Source organism: Hyaena hyaena, unplaced genomic scaffold, assembly GCF_003009895.1.
Source record: "Hyaena hyaena isolate Hyena2069 unplaced genomic scaffold, ASM300989v1 scaffold_1593, whole genome shotgun sequence".
Taxonomy (NCBI): Eukaryota; Metazoa; Chordata; class Mammalia; order Carnivora; family Hyaenidae; genus Hyaena; species Hyaena hyaena.
Window position 1 is genome coordinate 52,775 of NW_024082225.1, and position 20,201 is coordinate 72,975.

At 40.8% G+C, this 20,201-nt stretch overlaps 1 non-coding gene and 1 pseudogene across 1 annotated transcript; one reads left to right on the top strand and one right to left on the bottom strand.

The window, feature by feature from the left end:
- Positions 1–237: 237 nt before the first annotated feature.
- LOC120226112 lies at positions 238–19,744 on the bottom strand (annotated as a pseudogene).
- Positions 3,543–3,646, top strand: LOC120226118. Its single transcript, XR_005526942.1, has one exon. It is a non-coding gene; the product is annotated as a U6 spliceosomal RNA (small nuclear RNA).
- Positions 19,745–20,201: the final 457 nt, after the last annotated feature.

The following is a 20,201-nucleotide window of genomic DNA, read 5'->3' on the forward strand; positions in this document are numbered from 1 at the left end:
GAGATGCCTGCCTGGTGATCAGAAAGAATCTCAGGGCTCTCTCACTCTCTCTCTAGCCAACACCGTCCATCCTTCAGGCACCCCTGGACCTGCCAGAGCCGGCCTCCGGCAAAGTCCAGTCTTAACAATTCTGGCCTAATTATTTATATAAGCTCAGCAAGAATAGTGATTGTTCATGAGGATCTTTCAAAGTTTACTTTGCTGGGACCTTTTATAAGGAACCTCCAGGTTGAACTTTTAGTAGCCTCTCCAGGCCAGAAGCTGATCCAAGTATTTGCCATCAGATAGACCTGCAATACCTGTAGGATTGGGTGAATTCCTCTTCACGAGGTCCCCAAAATATCCTGAGGTTCCTGCACTTGCCAGGAAGTGACCTTCTTTACTCACATGGGGAGGCTGCTGGGAACTCTGTAAGCAAGGTATGAGGCCAACATTTCCAAAAGGCTTTATGGCTCCATGTTTTATAAAGTCAAACTTATTCCTTAAAGCTATCTGGTCATATCTGAGTCTATGCCTGACTCAAATATTACATTCCAATCAAAGTTTTGGTAAATAACCAGTATTTCCAATGGTGTCCTGTTACAAAATGAACAGAATGTAATCGAACTTATGCAAACAATTGTAATTGCCATAAAAGAAAGAATACTCATTGGGAGTTTTTGAAATTTCAGAGGTCCCATAGGAAGAGGCTTTTGACAATCACCCACAGAGCTTTCATCTAAAATCTCTTTTGTAAAGGCAGGAATATGCTTTTTTTCTATACCATAGATATTATAAGAAAATGTTTCCTTAATCTGAATAAGCAAACAATAGAGAACCAGCAATATTATCAACAAGAGTCACAAAACTACAATCTTCCTCAGTTTATTTAGTCCCATGTTTTTAATTCTAGTTCAGTTTAAATGCAACTTTTGGCTCTGGAAATTCTTACCTGTTTTATTTTATTTTATTCTATATTTTTAATCTCTGGTCTTTTTTTAAAAAAAAATAGTTTATTGTCAAGTTGGTTTCCAACAACACCCAGTGCTCATACTAACAAGTGCCCTCAAGTCCATCACCCTCCTTCCCCCCCTCACCCATCAGTCCTCAGTTTGTTCTCAGCACTCAAGAGTCTCTCATGGGTTGCCGCCCTCCCTCTCTGCCACTATTTCCCCCCTTCTTCTCCCCCACGGCCCTCCGTTAGGTTCCTCCTAATCCTCCTATACGTGCAAACATATGGTAGCTGTCCTTCTCTGCCTGACGTATTTCACACAGCAAAACACCCTCAAGTTCCATCCATGTTGCTACACATGGCCAGATTTCATTCTTTCTCATTGTCACGTAGTATTCCGTCGTATCTATAAACCACATCTTCTTGGTCCATTCGTCTGTTGATGAACACTTAGGCTTTTTCCATGTTTTAGCTGTTGTTGAGAGTGCTGCTATGAATATTGGGGTCCATGTGCCCCTATGCATCAGCACTCCTGTATCCTTTGGGTAAATTCCTAGCAGTGCTATTGCTGGGTCACAGGGGAGTTCTATTGTTAATTTTTTGAGGAACCTCCACACTGTTTTCCAGAGGGGCTGCACCAGTTTACATTCCTACCAATAGTGTAGAAGGGTGTCCGTTTCTCCACATCCTTGCCAGCATCTAAAGTTCTCTGATTTGCTCATTTTAGCCACTCTGACTGGCATGAGGTGGTATCTCAGTGTGGTTTTGATTTGTATTTCCCTGATGAGGAGGGATGCTGAGCATCGTTTCATGTGTCTGTTGGCCATCTGGATGTCCTCTTTGGAGAAGTGTCTGTTCATATCTTCTACCCATTTCTTCACTGGGTTGTTTGTTTTTCGGGTGTGGAAGTTGGTGAGTTCCTTATAGATTTTGGATATTAACCCTTTATCTGATATGTCATTTGCAACTATCTTTTTCCATTCCGTTGGTTGCCTATTGGTTTTATGGATTGTATCCTTGGCCGTGCAGAAGCTTTTAATCTTGATGAGGTTCCAATCGTTTATTTTTGCTCTTGATTCCATTGCTTTAGGGATGTGTCAAGTAAGAAATTGCTGCGGTGGAGGTCAAGGAGGTTGTTTCCTGCTTTCTCCTCTAGGGTTTTGATGGTTTCCTGTCTCACATTCAGGTCCTTTATCCATTTTGAGTTTACTTTTGTGTATGGTGTGAGAAAATACTCTAGTTTCACTCTTCTGCATGTCTCTGTCCAGTTCTCCCAGCACCATTTGATAAAGAGGTTGTCTTTTTTCCATTGGATATTCTTTCCTGCTTTGTCAAAGATTAGTTGGCTGTATACTTTTGGGTCCAGCTCTGAGTTCTCTATTCTATTCCATTGGTCCATGTGTCTATTTTTGTGCCAATACCATACTGTCTTGATGATGACAGCTTTGTGGTAGAGGCTAAAAGTCTGGGATGGTGATACCTCCCGTTTTGGTTTTATTTTTCAGTATTACTTTGGCTATTCGGGGTCTTTTGTGGTTCCATACAAATTTTAGGATAGTTTGTTCTAGTTTTGAGAAGTATGTTGGTGCAATTTTAATTGCAATTGCATTGAATGTGTAGAGTGCTTTGGGTAGTAATGACATTTAAACTATATTTATTCTTCCTATCCAGGAGCATGGAATGTTTTTCCATTTCTTTGTGTCTTCTTCAATTTCCTTCATAAGTCTTCTATAGTTTAAATCATACAGATCTCTTATATCCTTGACTAGGTTTATTCCTAGGTACTTTATGGTTTTTTGTGCAATTGTGAATGGGATCAGTTTCTTGATTTCTCTTTCTGTTGCTTCATTGTTGGTGTATAAGAATGCAATCGATTTCTATGCGTTGATTTTGTACCCTGCCACTTGGCTGAATTCTTGGATCAGTTCTAGTAGGCTTCTGGTGGAGTCTGTCGGGTCTTCTAGGTAAAGTATCATGTCGTCTGCAAAAAGTGAAAGTTTGACTACCTCTTTGCCAATTCTGATGCCTTTGATTTCCTTTTGTTGTCTGATGGCTAACGCTAGGACTTCCAGCACTACGTTAAACAACAGTGGTGAGAGTGGACATCCGTGTCGTGCTCCTGATCTCAGGGGGAAAGCTCTCAGTTTTTCCCCGCTGAGGATGATGTTAGCTGAAGGCTTCTCATAGATGGCTTTTATGTTTAAGTAGGTTCCTCTATCCCGACTTTCTCTAGAGTCTTTTTAAGAAGGGATGCTGTATTTTGTCAAACGCTTTTTCTGCATCTATCGACAGGATCTTATGGTTTTTATCTTTTCTTTTGTTGATGTGATGTATCCCTTTGATTGATTTGCGAATATTGAACCAGCCCAGTAACCCAGGAATGAATCCCACTTGATCTTGGTGGATGATTCTTTTTATGTGCTGCTGGATTCGATTTGCAAGGATTTTGTTGAGGATTTTTGCATCCGTATTCATCAAGGATATTGGCCTGTAGTTCTCTTTTTTTGCTAGATCTCTGTCTGGCTTGGGAATCAGAGTGATGCTGGCTTCATAAAATGAGTCCGAGAGTTTTCCTTCGATATCTATTTTTTCTTAGAAAGTGAGTCTGGGAGTGCTCTCTTTGGCAGCACATATACTAAAATTGGAATGATACAGAGATTAGCATGGCCCCTGAGCAAGGATGACACGCAAATTCGTGAAGCATTCCATATTTTTATACGATGGAATATTACATGGCAGTGAGAAAGAATGAAATCTGGCCATGTGTAGCAACATGGATGGACCTTGAGGATGTTATGCTAAGTGAAATAAGTCAGGGAGAGTAGGACAAATATCATATGTTTGCACGTATAGGAGGATTAGGAGGAATTTAACGGAGGACCATGGGGGAGAAGAAGGGGAGAAATGGTGGGGGAAAGGGAGAGAGGCAAACCATGAGAGACTCTTGAATGCTGAGAACAAACAGGATTGATGGATGTGGGTGGGGGGAGGGGAGAGATGGGCATGGAGGGGGGCACTTGTGGGGATGAGCACTGGGTTTTATATGGAAACCATCTTGAGAATAATCTATTTGTAAAAAAAAATAATAAAATAAAATAAAATAAAATAAAATAAAATAAAATAAAATAAAATGAATGAGACAGACAACATTAACCATCACTTTAGGATGTCACTTAGGACACCTAAGGATCACTCTGAGGGCCAGCCTACACCAAAACTGGGCCATTCTAATTCACATAATTCAACAGTCTTCAGAGAAGCCCTTCTCAAAATTCTCAATCATCATTCCAAGAACTGTGGGTTTGCTCTGTCCCAGCCCCATAATGTTCATGTGAGGAGGTGTCACAAAGACAGACAAGGGGGTAGGGGTGCCCCTCTAATAAGAAGGCAAGTCAAATGCCTGTCTGGCCGTGTCCTGAAGGAACTTAGGTGACACTTAGCCATAGTGCTCTCAGCTTTGTGACTTATGATTAGATACTATTCCAATGCCACCACAGACTGTATGCTGTTCACCACGCAAATGCAGACGGGCCCACTCAGACTCTCCAGGCTTTTGAGGACCTTAAGCGTGCCCACCCATCGAGCCACAGAATCGAACCTGGCAGGCAAGCCAGACCGAGAACCACATTCACATTTACATACACACCAGAGGTTATTACATTCCCTCCCACAGAATTCCTACAGATGAGACCACTGTAGTCTCCAGGGAGTAATCAGCTCCCCCTTCCACCACTATGAGTGGGCTAGACAGATGGGAGCTCCAAACAGAGAGACCATTGAAGTCTCTGGAGTGATCAGGTCCACCTGATGGGCCTGATGGATGGGCCGATGGAGTCCTTGCAGGTTTCCTGTCAGTGAGACTACTGAGGTCTCTGGGGAATGATCGGCTCCCCCTTCCTCCACTACGAGGGGGCAGGACAGGACAGACTTAGGGCACAGGCCTTATCGGTTTCCGATGTCGGTTCCAGGTCCTCATTTGCCAAGTCTACTCTAGTCCTGCGGGAATGGTGGAGTGGGGGCCGGCCCAAGTGACGGAGCTGGGGACTGCCTGCCTAAATTCAGGCAGGAAGTGCCTTCTCTTTTTCAGTTCCTAGTTCCATCACCACCTCACTGGTTTCCCAAACCGGTGGCAACAATGGGCCAGCGCGGCTGGGTTTCCTGGTCAGGGAACCAAATATTGTAGAAATCTGGTCTGGATCACTGGCAGAAGAACCAAGCGGCACTCGGAGATCTTGGAAGGGAGGAGGTTTATCTTGCACTGGTGGGCTCAGAGGAGATCATTCTCCACAGGTCTGAGACCAAAACAAAGATGGTCATTTGTTTATAAAGTTAAAAGAAGTCCACCCATACTGGAAGAGATGTTTAAAGCTGATTGGATGTATAGGGGTAGGGTGACTTGGGGTCATCACTACACAGAGGTAGAGAAAGGAAGTGGGTGTGGTGAGCACCTGGCCTGGGAAATTTGGGTAGTTTGCCATTATGACCTATATGACCTCAAAGAGTTTTCCTTTATTTTCTCCATTAATGTTACTAGGGACAGTCAGGAAATTGACCTGCAGAGAGGCAGAAGGATCTCCAGAGTTGGAGGGAGACAGCTTGGTAGGAGCAAGTTTTGTGAAGGTGAGTTGGGGGAGATAAATACAGTAGAGCAATGGAGTGGGAAGCCTTTCCATGGAGAGACTAAAGGGAGAGGTGAGAGGGTTTGAGATGATAGGGAAAAATCCATTATAAGATGGCTCACAGGACTGTTAGGGGAATTCCAGTCTGCCTGAAAACTCCCATTCTGGGTTCCCCTTCCCACCCTGCTTTCCTCCCAAACAGACTATAAATTGTCAACTCCGCTTATGCTCGGGGTTCAGACATCTGGAGAATGATCTGTTCTGAGCCCACTGGTATAAAATAAACCTCCTGCCTTTCAAGATCTCTGAGTGCTGCTTGGTTCTTCTCCCAGGTGATCCAGACCAGGCCTGTACCAGAGATACTGTGGCATCACATTAGCATAAGTGGAAAACCTCTCTTGACCGTAGACTGGGAGCAAAAAGCAGTGAATCCGAGATCTTCTTTGCAAACAGCATGTGGAGTTCAAACTCAGAAGTTTTTTTTTTTTTAAATATAATTTATTGTCAGATTGGTTTCTATACAACACCCAGTGCTCATCCCAACAAGTGACCTCCTCAATGTCCATCCCCACTTTCCCCTCTACCTTACTCCCTCCATCAACCCTCAGTGTGTTCTCTGTATTTAAGAGTCTTTTATGGTTTCATCCTTTCCTCTCTGTTTGTTACTTTTCTTCCCTTCCCTCTCCCCATGGTCTACTGTTAAGTTTCTCAAGATCCACATATGAGTAAAAACATATGGTATCTGTCTTTCTCTGACTGACTTATTTCACATAATACTCTCCAGTTCCATCCATGTTGCTGCAAATGGCCAGATCTCATTCTTTCTCATTGCCATGTAGTGTTCCATTGTATATATAAACCACATCTTCTTGATCCATTCGTCAGTTGATAGACATTTAGACTTTTTTCATGATTTGAAAGTGGTGCTATAAGCATTGGGGTACATGTGTCCCTATGCATCAGCAATCCTGTATCCCTTGGGTAAATTCCTAGAAGTGCTATTGCTGGGTCATAGGGTAGTTCTATTGTTAATTTTCTGAAGAACATCCACACAGTTTTCCAGAGTAGATGCACCAGTTTGGATTCCTACCAATAGTGCAAGAGTGTTCCCATTTCTCCACATCTTCGCCAGCATCTATAGTGTCCTGATTTGTTCATTTTAGCCACTCTGACTGACATGAGGGTATCTCAGTGTGGCTTTGATTTGTATTTCCCTGATGATGTGTGACATTGAGCATTGTTTCACCTGTCTGTTGGTCATCTGGATATCTTCTTTGGAAAAGTATCTATTATTGTCTTCTGCCCATTTCTCCACTGGTGTGGAGTTTGGTGAGTTCTTTATGGATTTTGGATATTAGCCCTTTATTCAATGCGTCATTTGCAAATATCTTTTCATATTTTTTCATTTGCTTTTTAGTTTTATTGATTGTTTCCTTTGCAGTGCAGAAGCTTTTTTATCTTGATGAGGCCCCAATAGTTCATTTTTGCTTTTAATTCCCTTGCCTTTGGAGATGTGTCAAGTAAGAAATTGCTGTGGTTGAAGTCAAAGAGGTTGTTGCCTGCTTTCTCTGCCAAAGTCCAGCCCCAGCCAGGTGCAGGGGTCCCTGAAGGATGGACGGTATTTGAGAGGGAGGGAGTGAGAGAGCCCCAAGATTCTTTTTGATCACCAGGTAGGCATCTCTGTCCTGTCGGTTTTGGTGTCTTTGTTTAAGGGTCAAACATTAATATAGCATCAGAAAATGGAGTTTTTACAATGGATAGTTCTCTGTGATAAGATGTTTTGGGGAAAAGTAGAGAAACAGGTTTTACAGAAGTATTCTTGCAGAACTGCCCCAATTATAGTGAGGTTGAGTAACTAAGAAAATAACAGGGTGTTCACATTTTAATAACACTAAGATTAAGTCATAGGTTTGTAGATACTCTTATCCATCCTCATCACAACTGCGAGTGTAAGGGAAGGTGTTTGTGGAATGTAGACCTTAGGGAAGGAACTGCTATACACCACCAATTAGCAAAGGAATATGTGGTAACATGTTCTGCTCTTATCTGTTCCTTCTCTCTAAGTTAGGCTTTTTGTCTCCGGGCAAGACTTGATTTCCCAGTTATATTCTTTATAGCACCAGAGAGCCAACCGGTATGGTTTAAAGGTACTGTTTAAAGGTATTTTAAACAGTTTAGCTCATTTCCAATACATAGAATAGCCTCTTTGAGTGTATTTACCTTTGTGCCTAGTTTTATGATTTCTTGAATAGATAGGGCATGAGAAACATTTTTGGTTAGCTGATTTACATGTTGAGCTGTAAGAACCTTTTGGACTAACACAATGGTAGAAACAGAATTCTACATGTAAAAGGTCAATCTTTTATGAGTAAGGGTCATTAGCCTGTTCATAGCTCAAGGGAGAGTATGAAGGGAAACAAGACCTGCTGGAGACATGATGTCTATTCCCATAATCAAAAGAAGAAGTTCCCACAATAAGTTCCTTCACAAGGTGCAATCATCATACCAGGGCCAGAATAAGGGGACAAGTCACTCCCCATATTGATCAGCAAGGTACCTTGGGGGCCAGTGCTCAGGCAGAAATAATTGAGTGGGGGTGGATATCGGTTGTCATCTGATTGGCAAGAGACTGTGCAAACTTGCTTTAACCTCATCAGGAGTTTTCTTGACTAGTGGGCTCAGAATGACTCCCAACAGGAAATTACTAGATCATTAAGATAACTAAGTGATTTCATGAAATAAAACAATATCCATATCATAGGAATCTCAGAAGAAGACTAGTGACGAAAAGGACCAGAAGGTTTATTTAAACAAATTATAGCTGATAACTTCCTTAATCTCAGGAGGGAAATAGGTGTCCAAGTCCAAGAGGCAGGGAGAACTCATTTTAAAATCAACAAAACCAGGTCAACACCATGACATATCACAGTGAAACTGGCAAAACAGAAAGATAAAGAAAGAATTCTTAAAGCACCTAGGGACGAATGTTCTGAATGTAGAAGGGTAGATACATAAGGTTATCATCAGATCTGCCCACATAAATTTGGCAGGCCAGAAGGGAGTGGCAGGAAACATTCAATGTGCTGAATGGGAAAAAAAATATGCAACCATGAATCCTTTACCCAGCAAGACTGCCATTCATAATAAAAGGAGAAATAAAGAGTTTCCCAGACAAACAAAAACTAAAGGAATTGTGACCACTAAACCAACCCTGTAAGAAGTTTCAAGGGGTACTTTTAAGAGGAGAGAAAAAAAGGTGATGAAAGCAACAAAGACTACAAAGGATAAGAGAATATCACCAACTCCTGTTGAGTTACAATGACACTAAATTAATATCTTTCAATAATCACACTGAATGAAAATTAATGGAATGCTCCAATCAAAAGATATAGGGTATCTAAGTGGATTTTAAAAAATAAACAAGTTTTATATGCTGCCTACAAGAGATTCATTTTAGACCTGGGAACACCTGCAGATTGAAAGTTAGGGTATGAGAATCATCTACATGGTAATGAGTGTCAAAAGAAAGCCAGAAAAGCCATACTTACATCAGACAAATTAGATTTTAAATAAAGACTGTAACAAGCAATGAAGAAGGGCATTATATCATAATAAAGTGGTCTATCCATCAAGAAGATCTAATAATTGTAAATACTTATCCTCCAACTTTGGAGCACCCAAATATATAAATCAATTAATCAAAAACATAAGGAAACTCATTGATAATAATACCATTATAGTGGGAGACTTTAATATCCCATTTACAGCAAGGGACAAATCATCTAAGCAGAACATCAGCAAGAAAACAATGGCTTTGAATGATACATTGGACCAGATGGTCTTAACAGATATATTCAGAACATTTCATCCTAAAGCAGCAGAATACACATATTTTTTTAATACACATGGAACATTCTCCAGCATAGATTATATACTGGGTCACAAATCAGCCCTCAACAGGTACAAAAAGATTGAGGTCTAACCATGCAAATTTCCAGATCACAAAGCTATGAAACTTGAAATCAACCACAAGAAAAAAAATTTGAAAAGACCATGAATATTTGGAGATTAAAAAACAATAAATGGGTTAACTAAGAAATTAAGGAGGAATTTTTAAAAATTTTTTGTTAAATGTTTTATTTATTTCTGAGAGAGAAAGAGAGACAGAGACAGTGTGATCAGGGGAGGGTCAGAGAGAGAGAGAGAGAGAGACAGAGAATCTGAAGCAGGCTCCAGTCTCTGAACTGTCAGCACAGAGCACGACCTGGGGCCCGAACCCACGGACTGTGAGATTTGACCTGAGCCGAAGTCGGACGCTTAACCGACTTAACCACCCAGGTGCCCCTAAAGTACATGAAGACCAATAAAAATGAAAACACATCAGTCCAAAACTTCTGGGATACATCAAAGGTAGGGAAGTATATATATATATAAGAGGGAAGTATATAATAATCAAGGCCTTCCTGAAGAAGAAATAAATGTCTCAAATACATACCTACAGGAACTGGAAAATAATATCAAATAAAACCCAAACCCAGCAGAAGAAGGTAAAGGATAAAGGCTATAGCAGAATTCAATAATATAGAAATTTCTAAAAAACGATTAGAACAGATTGAGGAAACTAGGAGCTGGTTCTTTGAAAGAATTAACAAAATTGATAACCCCCTAGCCAGACTGATCCAAAAGAAAAAGGACCCAAATAAATAAAATCATGAATGACAAGACAAAAGATTATAACCAACACTGCAGAAATACAAAGGATAATCAGAGAATATTATGAGTAATTATATGCCAACAAATTGGGCATTCTGGAAGAAATGGCAAATTCCTACCATCATAAAAAGTACCAAAACTGAAACAAGAAGAAATAGAAAATTTGAACAGACCCATAACCAGTAAATTGAATCAGTAATCAAAAATCTCCCTATACATAAGAGTCCAGGGCTAATTGCCTCTCCAGGGAAATTCTACCAAACATTTACAGAAGAGTTAATACTTTTTTTTTTTGAAGCTTTAAAAAATATATAAATGAAAGGAAACCTTCCAAACTCATTCTATGAGACCAGCATTACATTGATTCCAAAGAGCAGATAAAGACCCCACTAAAATGCAGACCATTTCCCTGACGAACATGGTTGTAAAAGTTCTCAGCAAGATACTAGCAAACTGAATCAAATAATACATTAAAAGAATTATTCACCATGATCAAGTGGGATTTATTGCTGGGCTTCAGGGCTGGTTCTTTATCCAAAAATCAACTAACATGATACATCACATTAACAAAAGAACAGATTAAAATCACATAATCCTCTCATAGATGCAGAAAAAAACATTTCACAAAATACAGCATCCTTTCTTGATAAAAACCCTCAAGAAAGTAAGGATAGAGGGAAAAAAGTTCAATATCACAAAGGCCTTGTATAAAAGACTCACATCTAAAATCATTCTCAGTGGGGAAAAACTGAGAGCTTCCCCCTAAGTTCAGGAACACAACAGGGATATCCACTCTTACCACTATTGTTCAATATACTGTTGGGAAGTCCTTAGATTCAGAAATAAGACAACAAAAAGAAACAAAAGACATCCAAATTGAGAAGGAAGAAGTCAAACTTTCACTCTTTACAGATGACATAATGCTCTATGTGGAAAACCCAAAAGACTCTACCAAAAACTGCTAATACAGATACATGAATTCAACAAAGTCATAGAATATAAAATCAACATGCAGAAATCAGTTCCATCTCTATACACCAATCATGAAACAGTAGAAAGAGAACTAAAGGTATTGATCCCATTTACAATTGCATGGAAACCCATAAAATACCTAGGAATAAACCTAACCAAAGAGGTCAAAGATCTGTACACTTAAAACTATAGAAAGCTTATAAAGGAAATTGAAGATTACACAAATAAATGGGAAAAAACCCATGCTTATGGATTAGAAGAATAAATATTGTTAAAATGTCTATATTACTCAAAGTAATCTACATATTCAATACAATCCTTTTCAAAAAAAAAAAAAAAAACCGCCAGCATTCTTCCCAGAGCAAAAACAATCAGTTCTAAAATTTGTATGGAAGTAGAAAAGGCCCCTAATAGAGAATGTAGTGTTGAAAATGAAAATCAAAGCTGGAGGCATCATAACTCCGGACATCAATCTGTATTACAAAGCTATAATCATCAAGACCATATGGTATTGGTACAGAAACAGACACATAGATCAGTGGAACAGAATAGAAAATCCAGAAGTGGGCCCACAAATATATGGCTAACCAATCTTAGACAAAACAGGTAAAGAGACAGTCTTTTCAGGAAAAGATGATGGGAAAACTGGACAGTGACATGAAGAATAATGAGCCTGGACCACTTTCTTACACCATACACAAAAATAAATTCAAAATGAATGAAAGACCTAAATGTAAGACAGGAAACCATCACAATTCTAGAGGAGAACACAGGCAGCAACCTCTTTGACCTGGGCTACAGCAACTTCTTACTGTTTTTATCAAGATAAAAAGCTTCTGCATAGTGAAGAAAACATTCACCAAAACTAAAAGGCAACTGATTGATGAGAGAATATATTTGCAAATGGATAAAGGGTTCCCAAAATCTATAGAGAATTTACCAAACACAACACCCAGGAAACAAATAATCCAGTGAAGAAATGGACAAAAGACATGAACAGACACTTTTTTTTTTTTTTTTACAAATAGTTTATTGTCAAATTAGTTTCCACATAACACCCAGTGCTCATTCCCACAAGTGCCCTCCTCCATGCCCATCCCCCTGTACCCCCCCACATCCATCAGTCCTCAGTTTTTGTCAGCATTCAAGAGTCTCTCATGGTTTGCCTCTCTCCCTTTCCCCCACCATTTCCCCCCTTCTTCTCCCCCTTGTTCCTCCATTAAGTTCCTCCTAATCCTCCTATACGTGCAAACATATGATATTTGTCCTTCTCTGCCTGACTTATTTCACTTAGCATAACACCCTCAAGGTCCATCCATGTTGCTACACATGGCCAGATTTCATTGTTTCTCATTGCCATGTAGTATTCCATAGTATAGATAAACCACATCTTCTTGATCCATTCATCAGTTGATGGACACTTAGGCTCTTTCCATGTTTTGACTATTGTTGAGAGTGCTGCTATGAACATTGGGGTACATGTGCTCCTGTGCATCAGCATTTCTGAACAGAAACTTTTGAAAGAAGACATCCAGATGGCCAACAGAAGCATGAAATGATGCTCAGCGTCACTCATCATCAGGGAAATACAAATCAAAACCACAATGAGATACCACCTTACACTTATAAGAATGGCTAAAATTAACAACTCAGGAAACAACAGATGTTGGTGAGGATGTGGAGAAAGGGGTACCCGTTTGCACTGCTGGTGGGAATGCAAACTGGTGCAGCTACTCTGGAAAATGGTACTGAGGTTTCTCAAAAAATTAAAAGTAGAACTACCCTACGACCCAGGAATTGCACTACTAGGTATTTATCCCAGGAATACAAGTGTGTGGTTTCGAAGAGACACGTGCACCCAAATGTTTATAGCAACACTATCATTAATAACCAAGTTATGGAAAGAGCCCAACTGCCCATCAAATGATAAGTGGATAAAGAAGATTTGGTAAATACATACAAAGGAATATTACTTAGTGATCAAAAAGAATGAAATCTTGCCATTTGCAACAACCTCAATGAAACTAGAATTTATCATGCTAAGTGAAATAAGGCAGTCAGAGGAACACAGATATCATATGATTCCATGCTATGTGGAATTTAAGAAACAAACCAGATGAACATAGGGGAAGAGAAGGAAGAATAACTTAGAAAGAGAGAGGGAGGCAAACCCTAAGAGACTGTTAAGTAACAGAGAGCAAACTGCAGGTTGCTGGAGGGGAGGTGGGAGGGGATTTGCTAAATGGGCATGGGCATTAAGGAGGTCATTGGTTTGGATGATCACTCGGTTTACATGTAAAGGATGAATCACTAAATTATACTTCTGAAGCCATTATTACACTATATGTTAATTAACTTGGATTTAAATTAAAACAAAAAGAATGAGAGAGAGGGAGAAATTGAAGTCTTTGTCTTGGCCCCTTAATCAACAAATTATCTGACATAGGACTGGTGAAGAAGAATATTTGGGATCTTATAGTATACAGACAGTGAGGAGTGGCTTAGCTCTGAGCAAAGGATATCCATAACTAATTCAAGTACTTGTCTGTAAAGTGTATTAAAGGAACAACCTGGAGGATGGGCACTGCTTTGTACTTATGTAGTAACTGTCCAGAATTTTCATTTGGATCTGTCCTTTGCATTTCCTTTCCTAAAGGCATGCACTTGCTTTGCTGTTATTTTAAAAAATACTCCAGTCCTGACTGTCTCTTTCCTCTCCAGACCCACTCTCTGCCTTTCTCCACTCTGTTAGACATCTTAAGTGTCAGATCTGCATGGATTGTTTCTGTGGAGCCTCTTGCATGCTGGATGGTGTTGAAATTTCACCAATGGTCAGCACTGGCAGGACTGAAGGGGAAAAGAGTGAGGTTCTGGTTTCACCTTCTCTGGTCTGATAGGTGACTTCCTTCTTCTGTAGTCATGGCTATCAGGCAGTGTACACTGTGTATACACTGCACAGTTTATACAGCTCTCATCATCATAGGCCAACAATTTGCCACTTTACCTGATCTTTCAGACCTTATGGGAGTCACTCCCCTGCTGTTGCTTGGTCTGTACCCTTTCACTTGGTGTCTCCCTGTACCCTACTCATACCTTTGAAAGCACTCTCCATATTACATTCTCCTCAACTAAACAAGATTGAGATTCTAGGTTACCATCTCTTTCTTGCCAGGATTCTGAGTAATACAATCCGACATGACTTTTTGAAATATTGATTGTTCTTTGCACCTGGTGAAGAGTGCTGTCAAGGATAAACATCTTTGAGGCCAGGAAGCCTACCTAAGAGTACTGTCCCAATGTTCAATATAGCAAAAAACCAATTATAACCACACTATCTGCCTCAAAATTGTGACATGCTCCTTTGTGCCAGGTGTATCTCAGTGGGTCCAGTGAAAGGAGGGAGAATAAGACTTTAGTGAATAGGAATCAACTTTATTTATTTATTTATTTATTTATTTATTTATTTATTTTAACGTTTATGTAATTTTGAGAGACAGAGAGACAGAGCATGAGTAGGGAAGGACAGGGAGAGGGAGACACAGAATCTGAAACAGGCTTCACACTCTGAGCTGTCATCACAGAGCACAGCACAGGGCTTGAACTCACATACTGTGAGATCATGACCTGAACTGAAGTTGGCTGCTTAACCGACTGAGCCACTCAGGTGTCTCAGGAATCAACTTTAATGCATTAGGAGGTAAAGAAACTGATCCAGATGTACTTGACAATTTGCAACTCAAAACAAAATTTGCATATTCTGAACCCAGAAAAATTACTTAATTATTTTAACAAATATTTATTCTTCAAAGGAATAGCATTAGAACTGGAGTAGAAAGATAAGCCATTTTTAAAATTGCTTTCAAAGAATTGAGTAACACTTCTAGAAATAGAAGAAAGTGTTAGGTTAAATTTCTTCCTTTCTAGTGGAGAAAAAATGTGTCATACTGCAAGAGGACCCCAAGGCAGCCTGAGTTCCACTTGAAAACAAACCTATTGGACTTTTTTCAAGCTGGTCTTCACCAGAAGAAAGATCTCCTTTGTATGGTGTTTGTTTCCTTGACATCTAACTAAGGAAACATCTTTGCTTCATTACCTGAAGCAGACAATGACAGGTTTACCCAAGAATTGGATGTAGTTAGGAAGTCTGAAGAACTCTTCATGACTGAATAAGTCATGGAAATCAGTCTCCAGTTCACATTATGGAAAATGTACAGATACAGAGACATCATGATGGCCCCTATTGTTTTTCATGGATATCCTCATACTCTGGGATACCTGCCAGAGAGATTCATTACCCATTCCAAAGAGTGAGTAATAGATAGTCATACAGTACTTCAAATCACCTTCATCTTGGAGGCCAAGAGTGTCCTGAAAACACTGTAAGGCTATTCTTTTCTGCAGAGAGGTTGCCTTGTCATTAATAATAGTCTCACAGGTGTGGTACAGGTTTTCCAGAAGACCACAGCACCCGATGTTGAAGAGGTCCCTGTGCAAATTGCTCCTATGTTCAGAGAAGTCAAGCCTAGAGACACACAATATGATGGGTTCACACACTTACTGATTCTCATGTGTTTTCCGGATATTCTCCTGCTTATTCTGCAGGAGTCATTCCTCTGAGATGGCACTTGTGCTGAGGTCCTTGCAGTTCAGCTTGGTCTGTATGATGAAGAACCTCTTTCCCAGTCTCTGGGTGGTTTTGGCAAGCCTCACGAGATTCATGCTGATCTGCTTAGATGCAATGATTAGAAAGAGGTCATACTTGCTAAACTGGATCTCCTCTAGATAGCTCTCCAGGCTTTGGGTGGCAGTCCTTGTGCCTGGCAGATTCCATAGCACCATGTTGGGATAGTGGGAGGAAGAATAGGAAGTGGGAGTCTGAGTGGTCCTTACCACCCTAGTAGGAGCTGAGGTCTCCTCCTCATGCCCAATTACCCACAGTGCATTGATGAAGGAGGACATGCCCGAGTCAATCCAATGATCACAGAGGCACTGGACAGTGCCTCCAGTGTCCTTCTGACCACAGAGACCAACTGCAGCAACTTCCCTTCTCCTTTTCAATGTTCATGGCACCCACCTCACATTAAATAAACTGGCCCATGTTGTATTGCACAGCAGAGGTGAAGGATGTAGGTAATGAGGTATGAAGGGACAAGGCTGGCTACATCACACTGCTAACCAGTGGAGTAACATGAAGAAGAAATATCAGTAGAGGAATTAGGAGGGTTGGGTGAATAGGGCAACAGAGGAATCATCAGACTTAGCATCAAGCCCAGGACATCAGATCCACACCTAAGCTGCTAACAAAGATGTTTTCATTACAGGGTGACCAAAACCCCCATTCAGGAATATGTATACTCTTGAGGGTTAGAGGAGACTTCTGAGGAATACCCTGCAGCTGTGGTGCCAGTGGTAAGGGCCAAAACATGTTATGAATAAGAGTGGACTTGAGCTAAAAAGAAATGTGAGGGTCACTCAGTCAGGAGCCAACAAGCATCCCATCCCTCCTCCATCCCATCCTCCACAGGGGATGCTTGCAGGGCATATGTGGGCTCATGCCCACTCTCCATATCCTCCACTCTTCAGGACTTACATATCTTCACTGCATTTGTCTTTAGAGTCAAAAATAATTTCTTTTTTTGGTAAATATTGCTGGATATCAGGGTAGTTTTATTTTTAACTTTTTTTTGTGGAATCTCCAAACTGTTTTTCTAGAGTGGCCGCACCATTTTGCATTGCGAGAAACAGTGCAGGAAGTTTCCCCTTTCTCCATATTTTCACCAACAACTGTTGTTTCTCATGTTGTTCATTTTAGCCACAAACTGATGGTTATCAGAGGGGAGGTGGATGGGTTATGAATTGAATAGGTGATGGGGATTAAGCAGTGCACTTGTTGTTATGTCTACTGGGAGTTCTATGTAAGTGTTGAATCACTAAATTTTACACCCCAAACTATTATTACATTATATGTTAACTAACTATAATTTACATAAAAACTCAGAAAAAGAATACTTTATTTTTATTAAATTTGAAAACTATATTTTCTTTCCTCTCAAGACATTTCTTCGTTAAAAAAGTCTGATACCTTTCAACACTAGCCACATACCTAAGGAATGCCTCTGTCTCTTCAATTTGAACATCTAAGTAACAACAAACTTCCCAAATAATTGCCTACTAATTTTAAGTAATCACATATGGTTGTACATAATAGTTTATCATTGTCACTGTGGTTACTGTAAGCATTTAAGCTATTCCATGAATGTAGATTTCTCTTGCAGGCTGAACCTTGCGAAATTGTAGGCATTTTATAAGGCGGGGTTAGGAAAGAGAATTGTCTGGAATTATCTAGTGGGCTCGCTTCCTGTCTGTTGTACACAAGAGTTCTTAGATGGTGGGTCTTCCCAATCCCATAGGTTATGAATGTTTACTTGTTTTTATTTCCTTTAAAAATCTACTACTTCTATATGCATAAATTCAAATTTTTAAAATTCATTACCAGCTTTGTGGAGTTGCCCTGACAGCCCCATGAAGCCCTTATGTTCCATGATGGGCTTGCCAGACCAATCTATGGGGGCCTAAGAAGCTGCTAGAGACCATACCCACACCAAGCTTCCATTGTTATGTCCAAGAAGACCTCTTATCACCTCCCTGGTAAAAGTTTCACACCCATCTGTAGTGTAAATCTGCACTCATGGTGCAGATTTACACTCTTCTCCTTGGGGCACTCAAGCTCACTTCTGGGGTGGGTCCTGCTTGCATCACTACTCTCCAGACTTCTCTGGTTGCACCATTTCCAAGGGCTGGACTCACCATTCCCACTGAAAGAATGGGACGAGAGACAAGCTCTACCTGAGGCAACATGAACATTTTTCACATTGCAAGCTGAGCCTCAGGATTCTATCCCCTGCAGCAGAGGAGCCATGTAACCAACCTCACAGGAATCCAGTGAGGAATGATCATGGTGAAGCTCTCTCATTACAACTCCTGGAAACCTCTCCCTGAATCCTTTCTGTTCTCAGTAGGATCTCTGAGTTAGACTTTCCTCTGGTTCTTCTTATTCCCCCCAACTCTTGCCACAGGGTATGAAGGTCCTGTGTCTGTGAGTCAGTCTGGGGCTAGGTCTTTTGCATGCCTTTTCTTTTTTTTTTTAAATGTTTTATTTATTTCTAGGAGAGAGAGAGAGAGACAGCGCGAGCAGGGGAGGGTCAGAAAGAGAGGGAGTCACAGACTGAAACAGGCTCCAGGCTCTGAGCTGGCAGTCAGCACAGAGCCCGACGCGGGGCTCGAACCCATGAACCGCGAGATCGTGACCTAAGCGAAAGTCGGACGCTTAACCGACTAAGCCACCCAGGCGCCCCTTGCATGCCTTTTCTTGATTAATCTTCCCCACCCTCTATTAGATAATTAATATTATTATTCCTGGTTACAGATGAAGAAATGTGTGTCTCACTTCAAATCCAAGATGTGAATACATAGTGTGATTCTCTGCTTATGTCTGGACAGGAGGAGAGGATAATCCTATCCTACTTAATGCTGAACTTTCAACCCAAGAAGCTGATAGATTTCTGGATGCTGAGATGCTTCCCTTGGGGAATCATGGGTCCACTTATTGGTCTTAACAGCCATTGACCTCTTCCTGGATGTACCCTTCCTAATTTGGGGAGAGAATGAAAGTCATTGTGGTCTCTCAGCTCCCATCCTCACTCCACATTAAAGAAAACTCATTGATTTGCAAGTGTGAGGAAACATCCCGCAAAGTGTTCCCAATTCTCAGAAACTCTTCCCAGGAGTTTGCCCTCCGCCCCCCACTGAGAGACAGAGATGCTTAACGAAATGATCAGGAGATGCTGAGAGTTCAGAGAAAGGGAAGTTGATGGAATATGATGTGATCACCATCCCAACTGCTTAGGAACCAGAATCTCCTGAGGCTTGTGTGCAGAAAGTCTTCAGGGTCCTCCATCAGGGCTCTGTGTGACAAACTTGAGGTACAATATGTCAGTGAAGATGGTATCTCTTCCTGCAGGAAGTAGAGGTTCCCTGAGCTTGATAAAGGAGTGAAGGACATGGTGATGGAGCAGAGCATGAGTGAGCAAAGCTGGCTAAAAGCCAAAAGATAGAGCCTTGATTCTGCGTCAGGCTGGGTGGGAACATTCTAGAATGGGAGATGTGACCAGTGAGACACAACTCTGTGTTGTCAGATAACCATCTTGTCCTAAGCCCCAATTCTTATTCTTCTCAGTGTCTACCTCTTTTCCATTAAGTTGAAATCATGTTTGTGATAACTCTATGCTTTCCTCACAAATGCAGTAGTTGAAGATGAGGAAGGAGTGGTCAGGAGTGGTGGAGGAAATAGTAAAGTCTATAAAGTCTCTCTTATTTAAGTTTCCTAAGAGTACCCGTCCTTTGCCCTTGCACCAAACCCTTCTTCAAGATCTCTTCTGTTCCTTCTCAACAAAAATCTAGTTTCTTGTTTATGGGCGACATGGAGGTTCCCAGAGGCCTCAAGTGTCATCCTGGTTCCAGGGAGACAATCTCCTGGGTGAGTTCTGAGCTCTGAATTTGTCTTGTGAAGGAGTTTCTTCTGCCCTGGACCATGCTATGGATTCTGCTGGCATCTAAGATTGTCCCTAGTATAGGCTAGGATGAGCTCAATGTTCTTATCATCATTCCCCTGGGAAGAGGACAACCAGAAGGACAGAGACTGATCAAGACCCCCTGAATCCCTCCCCTGGTTTGTATAAATACGACCATTACCTCCACACGCATCTATATCACCCTGACTTCTCTGTTATATCACTGAAAAAAACATGGTTTCCTCAATAGGTGTAGTATAAGTTCGTGATAATTAGCTTGTTTTCTTGTAGAGTCAATACCTGACAATGATGCCAAGGCATCCCTTTCAAGATATCCAATTCAAATAAACATGTTATCAACTGCACAACTGGATAAAGAGCTTGCTCACTCCACCC